This window comes from Canis lupus, chromosome 15 (assembly GCF_003254725.2).
Source record: "Canis lupus dingo isolate Sandy chromosome 15, ASM325472v2, whole genome shotgun sequence".
In the NCBI taxonomy this organism is placed as follows: Eukaryota; Metazoa; Chordata; class Mammalia; order Carnivora; family Canidae; genus Canis; species Canis lupus.
This window is the reverse complement of record NC_064257.1, coordinates 21,812,754-21,829,317: the sequence shown is the minus strand read 5'-3', so window position 1 is coordinate 21,829,317 and position 16,564 is coordinate 21,812,754. Positions and strand designations below refer to the sequence as shown.

Genomic DNA, 16,564 nt, shown 5'->3' with positions numbered 1-16,564 from the left:
AGGATAGGAAATGATTCAAAAGTTAAGAAGGGAAGGAGACTGCAAACACTGTTTCAAAGGTTTTTGTATTTTCTACAAATGTAGAAAAGCTGCTACTGAAGGTACCTCAGGTGTCCACATCTAATAAAACAAGGGGAAAAGGAAAAAATAAAGACCCAGAAAGTAGAGAATAGATTTCATGTTATAGTCTGACATGCCCTTACACATTAAAAGGGATAACAATAAATATGCAAAATGTTAACAATAGGGATTTCCTCATTTATTTGTGTTCCGATCAGGCCTCCAAGGTTAACAGAATTGGTGTTATTAAAGTTTAGGAAAGTAGCTTTATTGAAATGCCAATTTTGTATCTATCCTCCTGGCTTTAAATCCAAGCAGGCAGGATTCTATTGGCAAATGTGGCCTCAGCATTAAGGCATTCCCAGCAGCTGGGAATTGGTTTTGCCAGCTTTGCACGTCAAAACAGAAGTTTTGCATGGAAGTGATTTATTTACTACCAAATAACTAAGAAAGGACTGAGAGATTAAAGGGTGTAATTTGGTTGAATGATGTGCACACATACAGTTATCTTCTTAAAAAGTCTTCAAAAAGTCTCTGTGTGTGTGTGTGTGTGTGTGTGTGTGTTTCTGTCTGTTTGTACACACAGTTATTTTCAAAGTGAGGTCCTTGGAACAGCCACAGTTCTATTATTGGTAACTCAGAAATGAAAATTCTAAGCCCTGCTCCAGATCTACAGAGGGTGGAATTCTGCGGTCTAGTTTAACAAGCCCTCCAGGTGATTCTGATGCATGTTTATTTTTGAGTAGTTGTATAATTAAACATAAGCAACATCGACCATACCCACCCAGAAGAAAAAAACAATTAAATTTTTTCATACGACATGGCTTCTAACTCAGGGTGATTATTTCACCTAGATCTCATACTAAGAAGAGCGATCTCTTTCAACGTTGTGCTAGATTTACTGAGACGGGAAAAATTAGCCTACTGAATTTTATGGTAGGCTTATTTTCAAGGGTTATTTAGACTATAGATAATTTATGCTTCACATGCTCACCCCGCATAAAACACTTCTGTTCTGAATGAATTTAGACAAGTTTCAGTGCTTAGCAGGGACTTGAAATTCAGGATTCAACAGAAGCTAGATTATTACCGTAATAAGAGTCTATGAATTTTATAGCCAATTACATTTTCAAATTCCAGTTTTTAAACTAATCTGAGGCTCTGTAATTCTAATATGCTCCAGGGTAATTATTTATCAGAGCCTACTGGGATTTAAAAATACTTAAGAAGTAGTGAAAAATAAAACAAAAACAAAACAAATAGAAAAAGCAAAAATGGTTGGAAATTTGAAGACATAAAGAAGAAAGATAGTTAAAGTTAGCTTCATCCCTTTTAAAAATATTATTATACAAAACAAGATATATTTTGGTCATGGTCTTGATGGATCTTAGTAGTAAATAAAAATAAGAAAATAAGTAACTTAAAATAAATTCTTTTATAACAATTTTTTTTGAAATTTTTATTTATTTATGATAGCCACAGAGAGAGAGAGAGAGAGAGGGAGGCAGAGGGAGAAGCAGGCTCCATGCACTGGGAGCCTGATGTGGGATTTGATCCCGGGTCTCCAGGATCATGGCCTGGGCCAAAGGCAGGCGCCAAACCGCTGCACCACCCAGGGATCCCTCTCTTGTAACAATTTAAAGAGAATTTAGAGTAACTTCTTGGTAGGAAACACACTGAATTTCTACTCATTTAAATAATTCATTATATTGATAGGATCCCATTTGCCCCCAGTTCTGGCAAAACTGTGCTTTTTTGCTCTAAACTGTGCTTCCACAAAATTCTTGACTACCCTAATCATTTTAATGCTTTGAGTTCTAAGTCAACCGTTTCCTTCCCCTCTGAGCCAGCCCAGTTAGAATTAATTTAGTAATTTATTTTTCCAGTACTGGTATCTCCTGTGTCTTACTGCCTGGCATGGTATTTATTGCTTACACATACTTTTCTTATGTATTTCTTGAGAATCTGGTAGGGGCATCATTGCATCCCCTTAGGTGTAGAACAATCTTTGGTATAAAAAGAGTGCTTTAAAAAATAATTTCTTGGACTTATTTTGTTATGATATGGGGTTTTCCTGAAATTTATTGGAAAGGTACATGGACTCTTTCAGGCTATTAAGAAATTTAGAGATCCTTAGGGCAGTTTTCTATGGCGTTGTGTGGAGCAGAATGTAGGATCACTTAAGTAGAACTGACCTTCATTTAGGTATGATTTGCCAGTTTGAATAGCCACAGTTTTGAAAGGAATCACCTAATTCTAGAGAAGCATTTGTGAAAAGCACAGACAGTGATATCAAATTATTGGAAAGGAGGGTAGGAGAAAAAATGCTAACTTTGTGTCAGAGATCATTGAGTCCTCATATTTGAATAGAGGATAAATGCATTCACATTACTCAGTTCTTACAACGTTGGGTGATGTTTGGGGCATTCTGTCCTTCCAGGAATGGGGTAGAAACAGTCAACAGTCTGGTCCCCTGAGCAAGCCAGAATGATTTCACAAAATACTCTACTTATAACAAGATCAGCGTGGGCTGTGGGAAAAAGGTCATACCCACCACCATCAAAACAAGTGTATTTTTCTTCCTTTGTATCCTTTCCTTTACATCTGGGCATTCACATTAGTATACTTCTGCACCATTGACAAATGAAGTACTTTCTTATTTCACCTTCATCTGCATTTCTTGAACAAGCACCTGAGCCACAGATGTTTTATACATGTGATCTGTAGACAGATTCTCCTCTGACGCTAGTTATGTCAGATCAGGCACCAGATAAACTAGGCTGCCTTGATGGTGTTAGCTGGTGGGTGTATCAAGGAAGCGTTAAAGCAGTGACTTTCCTGCTTCCCCATTCTTTTATTTTTAACTCATTGGGAATAAGATCTTCGTTCTTTTCATCTTTTATAGTCTCTTTCTCAAGAACTTACTCTTCTTCCTTCTCACTCAGAGTCCTTACTACATACTTTAGATGTTTTCTGGCCTTCTATACCTTCCTTCCTTCTTTGCATGCCCACCTTCTTTTCTTATTTTGCCAAAGTATCACCCTTCTCTTGTTTAGTTAACACAAGAATAATGCTACTGATACACATCTAAAGAGAACAAGTCATAGGATTTGGAGTGAAAATACATTTTTACCCTCAGATCTGATCCTAATGTTACCTATTAAAGGAGGGTTTTCTTTTTTTTTTTTTTTTAACTTCTTCAGGTAGAATGAAACTTTTTCCTCCGTATAGCTGTTGTTGGATATACAGCTATTGTATGCACACATGTGTACTCTGTTCTTATGGTAGTACATACTATGCATATGGCAATCATCCTTTTATGTCTTAAGTTGGGGGCATTCAAGTATATGTCCTGTCTTCCACATTAGATCAGCAAGTACCTCACTAATTGAGATCTTATGGATGTGTGAAGTTCCTGAGTCACACTAAAGTAGTGCCCAGTTCAAGTTTGTTGATGGCAAAAAATTAATCACTTATTGCTCATTTTTTGGAGTCTGGAAAATGTTCTAAAATTCTCCTTAAAATCTCAACAAATACCTCTACCTCCATCCTGGCACAATGAAGTTCATGCATCCTCACGATTTATGTATTAGGAGGTAGAAGAAGGAATAAAATGTTAATTGCATAGCAACTGAAATATCAGATGTCATACTGTAATTATGGATATTCAATTAGAAGGAGTCATCATTGAAAGGAATGATCTCTTCTTTAGTCCACAGGCTCCTCGTGTCCTAGAATTTACCACTCTGGAAGACTATTTCATGTGTGAGCCATGGAACAGCAAAATAATTAGATTTTTTTTTAATGGATACTCTTGATAAGTAAAATTTAACAAGGGAGAAAATCTCTTAAGTATGTGTACTTAGGGATTAGGAATATCTATATTCAATCTATCATCAAGTCATTCCTTATTTTATCATTGGCTTTGATAAGGCAGTAGTGACTTATGTGGAAACACCCTGTGATTAATTTGAATTTAGTAATAATAACAGCTGCAAGTGTAAACAATAATAGGATACTTGAGAAATGGAGCAAAGAGCTTGCATATATTCAGTGCAAATTAGGTGCCAATAATATATGTATTATGCAAGCAACTAGGCTCCTGATCCTCTCTGCTCCAAGACTCACATTCTAATTCTCATTGGTAAGTGAAAGGTAGAACTTTCTTTGCATAATAAACATGAACCTTTTTGCTTTGGTAAGTACCTGCTCATTATTAGGGGCATAGACGCATCTGTCTAGGTAGAGACGTGTAATAGACTACTGCATCAGAAGAATGTTTGTGGGACACAAAGTCCTGGAAAAAGGAGCAACTGGGAGTAAATGATCAATTGCTGTAAAAATTAGCCTTGCAAACAGAACTAATGAAAAGCTAGGCTTTTAGAATTAATCCATGATGTTCCTGAATGATGGCTGTGAGTGAATGAATATAAATCACTTTCCAAATGAAGGGCATATTGTCTAAAATAGCTGAAAGTCATTTCTCCGGAAGAGGAGAATTAATCTGGAGAATGAAACACAGAATTTTCCCAGTGTGGTGGAGTGTTGCATCCTGAGAACCTGGGGATTGAAATGTATCAATTTCGAATGTCGTGACTTGGACCATCTGTGGAAAACAGTGGGGTGATAACTCTGGCTTCTTCCACTTGAAATGAAGAGGTGTGTGTGTTTTGATGTAGCTTCTTTTATTGGGGTCTTTTAGGCCTTTCAACATTAATCTTATCTTGTTTTAGGTGCATTTAAACAAGTCCTTGATCTTCCTGAGAAATCTGATCCTTCATATGTGATATACAAAGGAAAGGAGGGGAGTGAGTAACACGTATTTTTTAAATACTCTGACTTTATGGGTGTGCATGCCATACTCCAAAGTTTACTGATAGGTTTGGCAAAGAATTGATATAAAGCACATAGGGATATACAAATGATTCAGAAGATGAAAAGGTAGATTTTTATGAGGATCTAGTGCTGCATTTATTTGGGTATTAATCATCTAGACTGAAGGAAGAAAATTCTAGAATGGAAAGCAATATGGCAGTGTGATTTAAAAAGTGGCCTTAGGGGAAGAACTGCTTATTATCTCCTGTAGTACTTTTTTGCTTGTGTCTGTGTGCTTATCTAAGCTTCAGTTTTCTCATGGGTAAACCAAGGATAATTATATCTTCTACATTATGTTATTGAGGGGCTTAAATGAGATTTACAAATGAAGGACTTAATGTTTGGCACATAATAAGCACTTGATAAACGTCAGCTATTATAGAAATACTTAAAATCATATTATTCACATTTTCAGTTATGACAACTGTTTAATATATCTGTAATAACATGAACATAGGCCTTAGAATTAAATAATAGCTAAAATTTATTAGAAGCTAACTAAGCACTTCCCTCATTTGATATAATTCCTTCCATGGTAGGTAGTGCAATGATCTTCATTTTATAGACGAAAAAAGTAAAGTATATATAGATGGCATAGCTTATATAGGACCACACAGCAAGTGGAGTGGTTGAGTTCAAATTTATATGAAGATTGTTGCAGAACTATTTAAAAAACATGCTCGAGCTTTCTAATTTTAGAGGTGGAAAATAACATTCGGAAAGGACCAGTTGCTTCCCAAAGTCAGAAAGCTAGCTGTGGCAAATCAGACGGGTTGGTTTTCGATTTTCAACCGACTCATCTTTTTATTCAATTAGCTTTTTCTGTTGTTTTGTTTTGTTTACTCCATTAGCTGTATTGAAATTAGTGGAAGTTGATGGAACTATCACAGAAATATGAAATCTGAGTGAAGAAAGACTTCCAGAGTTTGAGGATCAATGCTTTTAAAATAGTGTTATTGATTTTTGGTTTCTCATAAGAATAATGAAATAGAATTCCCCCTATTCCTCTATGCATTTTCATAAACTTGAGAAATTTCCAGTTTTCTCTCCTTGGCATCTATCTCACATTCACTGGATTTTTACCTGGAGGTCTACCATTACTGATTGATTCATTCATGTTGATTATTTCCCCTCTTTATTCTTCATGGGGATGGGGGAGGAAGTAAATTCTTTTAGTAGCACTTCAAGATAGAAAAAATGTTAGCTAGAAAACCACACTTGGTCTATAATAGGAAATGAGGAATGAAAAAGGTAAAGCAGGACAAAAGAAGGTGAAGCCTTATTTATAGCTTTGCCTAAGGTCAACTCTTGTAAATAAGTTGTTATAACATATACTTTCCTCCTCCATAAGGATGCAATAGGGGTGAAGGAAGTCAACATAAGTGAAAACAATGTAAGTCCTTAGAAAAGGGTTCAAATCCAAATTACACCTTTTTTTTCTCCTTTAAAAATCAATTTGGCATGGCCACTTTCAGAAAAGAAGAAATTGCTTTTGAATCATAGATCTGAATTCTAAAATCCAATCAAAAACCTTGCACTCAGATGTTCCAGATACATTTTTTATAAGTTTCAAATCCATTTTTCATAAGGCCTAAAATGGAAAAAAATCTGTCATTTGTAGAATGTCTCCATTCTAAAAATATTTTCTGGTACTTAGGGCTTTTCACTATATTGCATGCTATACATTTCTATAAAAATCTCTGGATGAGTAAGAGAAATGGAATAGAAAATTGATTTAAAAAATAGCCCAATAAATACAAACGTTACAAGACATCAATATGGAGTGAATGAATTATTTGCAATTCAAAAGGAGTAAACTGTTATTGCACATGAGGGAACATTTTCTTTTAAAGATAAATTTGTTTCCCATTGGGGTCCTGACATCTCACTGAAAGAAATGTGGAGATAATGAAACAGGACAAATTCTTTAAATGATACAAATGAGAAGAATTAGGAGGAAAGAGACAAAATGTGAACATTAGCTGGTGCTTTCCAGTAATGGAGATGCTGTGGTAGGCTGTCTTGAGGGGGAATCAGAATAAGCGACTCTCACATATCATGAAGATTCTTCATGGACTTGGGAAGTTACTTTTTTGTTCACTACCAGTTATGTCATCTTTGAAGGGAATTCTTGTCTGCCCTCTTAGGAAAAGAAAAAAAAAAAAACCAATCTACTAGAACAGTGAGAAAGCTATTTGTAGGGCTCTTACTAATCTTTCATGAAGCCCCGTCTGCTCTATTAGAAACTAAAAATAACACAGGGTGATACATGAATATGCAATGAAATATCAAAGCTGCTAGCCCAATTTGGGGAGGGGGAGGTTGTCACTGATACGATAGGGAAATTATCAAAATTAATGTGATTTTATGAAATCCATCAGGAATTGAATCCCGGTGCTTGTCAGCTGTTGAGATGCAAGTGATAGACAAGCATAAAAACTAAAAGAGAAGGTAAGGGTGCTGAGAGTATGACTTTCTTAACTCTACCTGCTACACGATGATGGGAGAGCTAGCTGGTACAGCGCTCCCTGAGCAGCTGCTGCTATGACCTCCCTATTATTCCCATTTTTATGCTCAATGACTTTTTAAAAGTTATTTTGGGCACAGTTCTTGGGCTCCATCCAATATATATATTTTATTCTTCACTGGTATATTGCCATTTGAATGGGCTTAGAGAGTTATGTAAAACAAACCAGATGGCAGCCGTTTGGAGTTTGAGATACCTTGAGCTGTGAGGGGGTGTAGAAAGAAAAAAAAGAAACAATAAAAAAAGCAAAAACCAAGTGTAAATAAATAATGTTTAGAAGAGATGACTCTATTTCTTTTGTATCTAATTAGCAAAACACTCCTAAAGTTATATATAGAGAAGACAAATGTTAGGTAAACTTTTAAATGAGACCAGATTAGATGATCTTTTAAGGAGGAAAAACAATAATAATATTTATGTTCATCATCTCCAAGAATTGGTGTGTCATCACAGCTAAAGGGCCTGTTAAGTATTTTAACATGACTATTTTTTGTCTTCTGCATGGATTGAGAAAATATGAAATTGACATTCACTAATTATTCATTTGCAATGAAAATAAATCTCAGGCCTTAATTGTCTACTACTTAGACGATGACAAATTATATTTTCAGGAGAAATCTGGCAGGAGGAAGTCTATCTCACAGCTAGTGTGCGGTATGGGAAATGAGGGGGCTGTGAGTCTGCTTCCGACTTTACCACTTATTGGACGTTTAATCTTTGGGGAATCAGCCTCTCAGAGATGTTTTTACTAAGTGAAATTGACATCAGGGACAGAATTATTTCCTTCCTTTCAAAGAACTCTGAAAGTTTCATTTCGTTTCTAGACCCGAGGAGAATAAGACATTGAAGGGCGGCACATAAATAAAAACCCTATCCTAGGAAATAAGCTACAGGAACAGGAACACAATTCCAATGTTCCCATTGTGCATTTGAGGAAAGAAAGTGCCAAACTGTATAGAACTTAGAAGCAAAGTCTCCTACACACTCTCTCTCCACTATTCCCTGAGGATAATTCTTTACAAAGTGATGGCTTACATGTAACAAACATAAGTAAAATGCAAATAAACCATAGGTATCGTGTACATAATGAGGAGGTTTGGATCTGCAGAACTGATAAAGTGAGTAGCTGAATTTTATGCCATGTCAGTTAAAAGTATTTTATACTTTTGTAAAATCCAAAGGATCCTAGAAAATTATAGCTAAAGAAAGAGTAAAGTCCTAGAAAATGTGAATATGAGGGGATCCCTGAGCCTCAAAAAAGTCCTGTAGTTTCAGGAAAAAGGAGATGGAGGAGCTTGTTGGACAAAGAAAGATGACCTAACAAAAGCTGTAACAGCAACGTGAACTCTTTTTGAGGACTGAAATGTCAGAAGATTAAACATTTCAATTCCTGACATGCTGTAGGATTGCATTTCAATTTCTGTTGATCAAACATTTTGAAGATTTTTTAAAATAAGAACATCTCTCACATTTTCTTTTTTTAAATGTTTATTTATTTATGATAGTCACACACAGAGAGAGAGAGAGGCAGAGACATAGGCAGAGGGAGAAGCAGGCTCCATGCACCGGGAGCCCGACGTGGGATTCGATCCCTGGTCTCCAGGATCGCGCCCTGGGCCAAAGGCAGGCGCTAAACCGCTGCGCCACCCAGGGATCCCCTCTCTCACATTTTCTAATGGAAATTAATGGAAATACAGGATATGCCTTATAAAAAAGCATGGATAGTTAACTTTTGCTATAAAATACCTAATCATTAGATGATAAGTTACTTGGTTAGGTGAAACTGGTACATATTCATGGATATTTTCTAACCAGTTTTTTTTTTTTTAAGTATAATGCTATTGTTAGGCATCTTTAGTCCATACCACTTGTATATAGCTAATTTAGTATATACCACTTGTATATACTGGTAGTATTTACTTTTGAATGGGTGACTCTTTTTTTTCAGGTATTTGTCATTTATCTCCAATAAAGGTGTCTGCTTCTTAAAGAATTGGACCATTCCTTCTGCAGTGCAAGCCAGTATAAGAATATGGACTGTGTCCATGATTATCTGGGTCCTCTGAAGAAATCTAGCACAGAGGGATTTTGGAAGAGTGAGATGTCGTTTTGTAAACTATCAGACTAGAATCACTCCAGCATGCATCCTACCTCAAGCATGTTTGACAAACTTCTCCATACGAAACAGGATTGCCTAGAAAAATAGTCTGGATAGATAAAAGTGTAAGAGGATGGGTGAAGAGTAAATAAAGTGGCATTTTATTTTTATTATGATAGTCCCTCAGCATCTACTTGCAATTCAAATATGTGACTCTTCATCAGCATTGGTGATTGAGTTCATGAGAGAAGAATTAATTAGAAACCTAAGAAAAATAGAAAATGATGTCTGGGGTCCTTTCCTGAGTGTTACTAGTGCTCTTGAGGATCAGTTGCTACCGACTAAAATGGTCCTCTCATAGAAGAGAGGACCTGGCTCCCCATCTATTCCTGATGCTAGGTAACATTTCTGTTTGCAAGGGAAGATGTTCTTTCTCTGTAAGAATAGAGCCCATGTAGTTTTTTGTCAGGAAAGAATAGAAATTCTGAGAACTCTCAGAAAAAAGTTTCCACCTTCACTAGACTGAAAGAGAAGTTTTCAGTTTCTAATTTATTCTTTCCTAGTGAGTCTAAAACAGAGTGTGCATGTAAAGAAAGATAATGTTGTAATCAGTGGGGTGCAAATTATATTTCTACTCCTATGCTTCTGTGCCTAGATACAGAGTTAAATTATTTTACTAGGGAAAAAAGCTGAAACAGAATTTAAGAACCTATTTAATTTTGGTCAATTTTAGATGTCCTGAATATTGGATATCCTCTCTTAAATAGAGTTTAGGGTGATATTAAGTTGTATCTGTAAAGCTAGAAGACACATTGAGGATAACCATTGGTGGTGACAGTTGCAATGCCAAAAATCTTTAATACTCAAATTAAAGCCATCTCATTATAATCTCTCTAAATTGGAGTGGGTGGGGGGGAGCTTGCTGATGGTCATATGGCCAGAAACTGGAGATGCTGACTTAAAGCCCAGGATTCGCTTGCCAGATGCTAGCTCAGCCTATTTACTCAATACATTACTAAACCAAACTCTTGAAGGGTTAAATGAGTTGTCTAATGTTACATAATAGTAGGGTATAAATTCCATCTGGAACTCATATGTTGTTAAGTGACAGGCTATAGCCTGTCGCACAGTTATAGATGTAGAATTATAACCTAAAGAGTTTACATGGCATTTGAATGAAAGGGCAAATATAAGTGAATTTTGGACTAACAACCAAGACTCCTGTATGCTTCCTACCAAATGATATATAATACAGATAATGAAACAGTCTAACTTCCTCCTTGTATTCATGATTTAAATAAAAATAATTATTTGGTGATTTTATAGCAAAATGTAGGCAAAACTGCAGAATGTTGCCTCACCCAGGGAGGTTTGTTGCTTCTGATATTTTAGGAAGGTGGCTAGAAAAATGGTGGCTGGAAGAGGCTGCGATTTGGGCCTGCTGTGAGCGGCTGAAGCACAAACACATTGGAAAGGAGTCGTAATTTGTAGATTGTGCTTATGCTTCTTGTTATGAGATTTTAAAAAAATGAAGTTGTTTCCTATAATTATGCCCAGCAGGCACAGAACTTACTACCTTAGTGCTTGCTCGAAAACTTTAGTAAGCATTGATTGACCCTTGAGAACAGGCCAGAAAACAAATAGAAGGTACAGATCTCAACTGAACATTATGTGTTTGCCCATGGAACAAAGAAGATTAGAAGAATGAACTTGAAGGGAGAACTATACGGTTGGATGTAGGAGAGGCTGTGGGAGAATGTGGTTTATGTTCCTCTTCTAAGAGAGAACCTAAGCCAGAGTGGGCCCTTTAGCCTGCAGCTGGGTTTTTCTGCCTTGGCACTGTTGGCATTTTGGACTGGATAATTCTTTGTCTAAGAGGCTGTCCTGTGCATCTTAAGATGTTTAGCAGCATTTCTAGATGCAAGTAATGCACCCACGGTGGCAACCAAAAATGTTGCCACATATTGCCCCAAATTCCCTAAGGCAAGATCACCTTAGTTTTGAACTGCTGGCCAAGATGAACAGTCTTTTTATTGAAGACAAAATATCAAAATAATAATAATAATAAAAAAAGACAAAATATCTTCTCGCCTGTCCATCTTAGTGTGTCCGCTAAAAGCTGGTAAACCTATACAGCACCACTCACTGCAAGAAGCTACACGTGCCATAACATCAAAGCCAGTCCCGGGGCAAAGGTTTGGTCTGGCTTGAATTCTTAGCACCCAGAATAGTGATTTGCATATAGTTATTGCAAATAAATATGTGCTATAACTCAGGCAATGGATGTGTGATAAGTATTGCCAAAATTCCTGACTAAAGGACCATAGCATGTTTGGTTTTATTTCTGAATGATTACTATAAAGGCCAGGTTACATCAGAAATTGACCTACATAATAGAAGCTGTAACAATATTATTGTAGACAATATTTAAATATTCACAATTGTTAGGCCTTTAAAAAGAAATAGAGTTGATTTCTAACACATGTAACAGACCATTGTTAATGCCATAACCAAGGGAAATTTGAATATAGTAATATGATGTAATTTTTCTTTGGGTATTAGACTAAGAGAGAATATTTTCAGGAGAAATGCTAAAGGAAAAGTTAACATTTGTGTTTTTAATTATAGTTTGGACATCTGCTTCCAGTCAGTTAAAAACTGTTGCTTTGATATGTATTGGTAGAAGACATGGTGGCCCATAAATATTCTGATATGCAGTAATCCAAAAATAAAGTCCTAGAACTACGTGGCATGTAATCTGAACCTACCTATATATCTATTTACCTTCAGACTTTATGCAATGGGCTCCTTAATGTGCCATTTTCATAATCTAGGAGACATATCCTCGCATATGGTCCTCCACCTTCTTCATCTGGTAAAATGCCCAACTAGGGTTTATGAAAGAACTTTCAGGATTTGAGGAGTTGGGACTTACTAGAGAACAAGAGAGAGAAGGAATGTTCAGGAGGAGAACTGTGATAGCAAAGTGTCCTGAAAATCACGGAAAGGGAGGCAATAAGTAGTAGCAAACTTCACAGCGAGCTTAAGGAGGAGACCAGTGAGAGAATACTGGAATTAGGTTTAGAAGTCATTAGAAACTTTTAAGACAACTTTAGTGAGATGGAAGCCAGATTGCAAGGGCTCAACAAGAGAAAAAACAAGCTGTGATTTTAATACAGGCCCTTTCAGAATTTTGCATTTGAAAGGACAAGACAAAGCAATAATTCAAGGAAATAGGATGAAGGAAGCTTTTTTTAGAATGTGAGAGACCTAAGCATGTGTGTAGACAAAGAGAAATTGCTAGGAAAAAGATTAAAAAACTTATAAGCTAAAAAAGAAATGATTTATGAAACATAACTCCACAGGAAGAGTGTGTGGGTGTGTGTGTGGGGAGGGTTGGGGCGTGGACAGTTAGCCTGGAGAAAGAGAAACAAAGAGCGAAAATTAAAATGTAGGAAAGGGAGGATAGAATTGGTCGAAACTCTAGTTGAAATATTTTAGATTTTCTCATAAAGTAAAAAGCAAGATCAGCTGAGAGAGAAGATATTGAGGGTGGATTTTCAGATTCTGGATCTGGAGAAGGTGGTACCGCTGGGTGGCAGTGAAATCCCATTGATGTCACATGAGAGGAATCAAGTGGTTCCAGGCACATGAGTTGATCTTTCATACTCTGTGGCTTAAGAATGAGGACTGAAAAATAAGACTATGGGCTCTTAAGACCTGTTTAATAGAAATAGTAGAAATTTAGAAAGGTACAGGGTTGATATGTAGACTACTGAGAGCCCTAGGAAAAAAAGAGAGAGGAAATTATATTTTGAGTAAGAAATAGCACCATATTGCAAGAAATAGTGTGATGCACATTCAGTCTTTTCTTTTTTATTGTCAGTACTTCACCGATAAATCACTGAGATTTCTTCCCACTCTTAATTTCCAACATATGAATTATTTTGTTTTATTTTGTATTTTCCAATAGTCCATGAGAAAAGATATCATAAATACTATAGTCTCAAAATACCGCTTATCCAGCTTTGTTTAGAATTCTAGTTTGGCTTTGTTTCTGCAGTAGCACCTACCACCTTTATTATATAAATTTGAGTTTGGAATCAGGAAGTGGTTATATAAGAAATTCTTATTTTAACATTTGTCCTAAAAAAAACTTTTATTGCTTAATATTGAAACAGTTAATATTTTAATATCTACAGAGACAAATAATGATTTGGTTATTGTGAGAAGTACAATGGTGGAAGTCCAAAATGGCATAATATCTGTGGAGGGGACTTTGGTAATTTTTGAAAAAAAAGTATACATTTTTGGTAATCCCTGCCTCTGCTATCCTACTTCTGGGAATTTGTCCTAAAGAAACATATTTAAAAATATAAAATTGTATATACAAATATAATAATTATGGTACAATATTGAAAAAAGCCCCTAAATGCCATTATAACAGATCAGCTGAGTAATTCTGATATATCCATAAATTGGGGTACTATAGAAACCCTCTAAAAAAAAGAATAAAATATTTCTCTCTAAAATGCTATGGTGTGAGTTTCAGGATCCATTGTTAAGTGAAACGCCATAGTGGTATATAATCTAAGGACATAAAAGAATAGCTAAAAATATTGAACTTGACGTGGTAGGTTTGCTGTTAACACAGCAAACCTGAAGTAATTCTGAAACTGTTTTGTGTGTTGTATGATAGAGGAAATGGTAAATAAACTGATGTTGTTAGATAGTAGTGTCCTCACAGTGGAAGGTGTGAAATAGGCATATGAGATGGATGGGAAAGGTGAGGAGGAAGCCTGTGGTGTTGGATTTGACTTAGACGTAAAGTTTGAATGCAGGCTCCATGCCCAGCCGTGGAGCTCAATGCGAGGCTCAATCTCACAACCCTTAGATCAGGACCTGAGCCGAAATTAAGAGTCAGATGCTAAACTGACTGAGCCACCCAGGCATCCCAGGACTTCTTGTTTCTACGTCTGGGATAGGGAAGGTGCAAGGCAGACCGACCTTATTATGTAAGAAAGTAAAGACATGCTCCAAATATGTTGGGACATGTCAAGAAGACACAGGAGTTGGGCTTTTAGGGGCTCCTGCTGGAATAATTTAGGACAATGTGAGCATGAAAAAGAAAAATGATGATAATAGGTTATAAAAAGTTAAATTAAAAAAAAAAAAGAAAGAAAGAAACCATGAGCCCAGGGTGATGCTATTAAGTGAAAGGACTAAAACCTCGTTCTTCACAGCAGAGGGCTGTCTCAAAATGTTAGAAGTAATAATAAAAGTAGAAAATCACCTTTTTTTTTTTTTTCAATAGCCAATTTAATAGTGATTCAGGCCAGAATCCAGAGATGCAAAAACCATTGTGGAAAAGGGGAAGAGGATATTAGTTATAAAGATACAAGTGAACCTTTACAACAGAGCTGTCCAGGGCATTTTGGACAAGTGGGGACATTTACATTTAGACATTACATTTGATAATATTATTATACCAATTATACCAATGTTCCAGACCAAGTGTCGGGAAATGGTGTTGTGGTTATGAAGAAGAATATTCTCGTTTTTATACCTAAGATACATACTGAAGGACTTAGGGATGAAATGCCTACGACTTACTTCCATATGGTTCAGCCAAAAAAAAAAGTAAATAGTTATATAGACACAGCCAATGTGGCAGAGTATTACCATTTGGTATAAGCAGACGGTATATGTGTGCACTATTCCTTCAGCTTTTTTTTTTTTTTGGTAAATTTAAAGTTTTCCCAAATGCAAAGTTCAAAACTATAAAATGCAACAGCAAGAACAAAACCACCCCAAAACGTATCACATGATTGCAGATTGTAGAGTTTAGGTTAAAAAATCATGCTGTATTCATTTAATATTGAGAAATGGTATGAGGTATTGAGCTGCATGAGTTAAGATCAAATGTAATAACTCATGAACAATAAAGCATTTCCATCTGGAGAATCATCATCACTTATGCGACGTACTCTGGGTAGCATTAGATCTCCTGCTCCTGAACCCTTGAAAATCTGCAGACAGTGCCATCATTTACATCAAGAGTGCCTTCCTTCTCCAAATCAATTCTGTGTTTCCTGAGCTGAATTCAAGAAATCTGAAGACAAATAGTGTGATAATAATCAAATGATAAGTGGCACCAATCATTTTCAAATTGAAGTGATTTTAAATACTGTATCAGTTTGACACAGTCAACTGTGATGAGTGAGGCTCTCCCTCGAGGTGTTTAGAAACAAAACCAGATATTAATGTACGTTTTTCTAGGTGGCTAGACATGTTCATGCCTGCCAGGAAAGGGGTAAACCAAAAGGCCTTCACAGGTTCTCCATGGCCAAACTGTTCGGTACTTCCACATATAAACCATGATAAAGATGATGAAATTGTCTCTACTCTTGCCTTGGATTCGCAGGAAAATAATTAGAGTAGCTACCTCATAAAGCCAATTTGCCATGGAGATTCAAATAATGAATTTCAGTGTCAATGAAGGATTTCATTGCCAAAGGTTTGAATGTCCCAAATGTGATGTGACTAAAATTTACTGTTAAATATATTTTTAAAGATGCGTGCAATAAATTTAAAAGCTGTGCTTTTATAAAGATTTTGAGAAGGATTCCTTCTAGTGGCATCTTGATTTATCCTGCTTTGTCAGCAGCCAAATTAAAGTCTCCCAGCTAAATTTACCCATGTGACCTTACAGACAAACTGAGACTAGATGCAAGTCAAGTCGAAGTATGTATTACATTATTACTATACTGATGAGCATATGATGAAGGATAAAACCCAGAGCACCAATAAAATCACGGCAGAAAATATCCATTACTTTCCTATGATCAACCAGGCCTATGTCGCAGATGTTATTTTCTATTGTGTTTCCATTAGGACTAAAATTGAATACAGTGTAAGGCCCATTATTTCATGGTTCCTTATTGCATTAATTTCGATAGAAGACAGGCTAAATCATGTTTCCCAGAGCATAACACATATAGAAG

General features: G+C 36.1%; 1 protein-coding gene and 1 long non-coding RNA gene across 6 annotated transcripts in view; one reads left to right on the top strand and one right to left on the bottom strand.

The window, feature by feature from the left end:
• The window catches only part of SYT1 (synaptotagmin 1), a 541,941-nt gene that overhangs the window by 234,659 nt on the left and 290,718 nt on the right, over positions 1-16,564 (bottom strand). The window lies entirely within an intron of this gene.
• LOC112654769 (uncharacterized) overlaps positions 1-16,564 on the top strand; it is a 312,057-nt gene that overhangs the window by 243,783 nt on the left and 51,710 nt on the right. The window contains exons 4-5 of one of the 4 annotated variants that reach the window (XR_004804966.2): positions 4,794-4,868; positions 9,411-10,440. The exons of 2 other annotated variants lie outside the window; for them this stretch is intronic. This is a non-coding gene — a long non-coding RNA (uncharacterized LOC112654769). Of the gene's footprint in view, positions 1-4,793; positions 4,869-9,410; positions 10,441-16,564 lie in introns of those variants that run through there. One more of the 4 variants, XR_004804962.2, reaches the window with a different exon arrangement.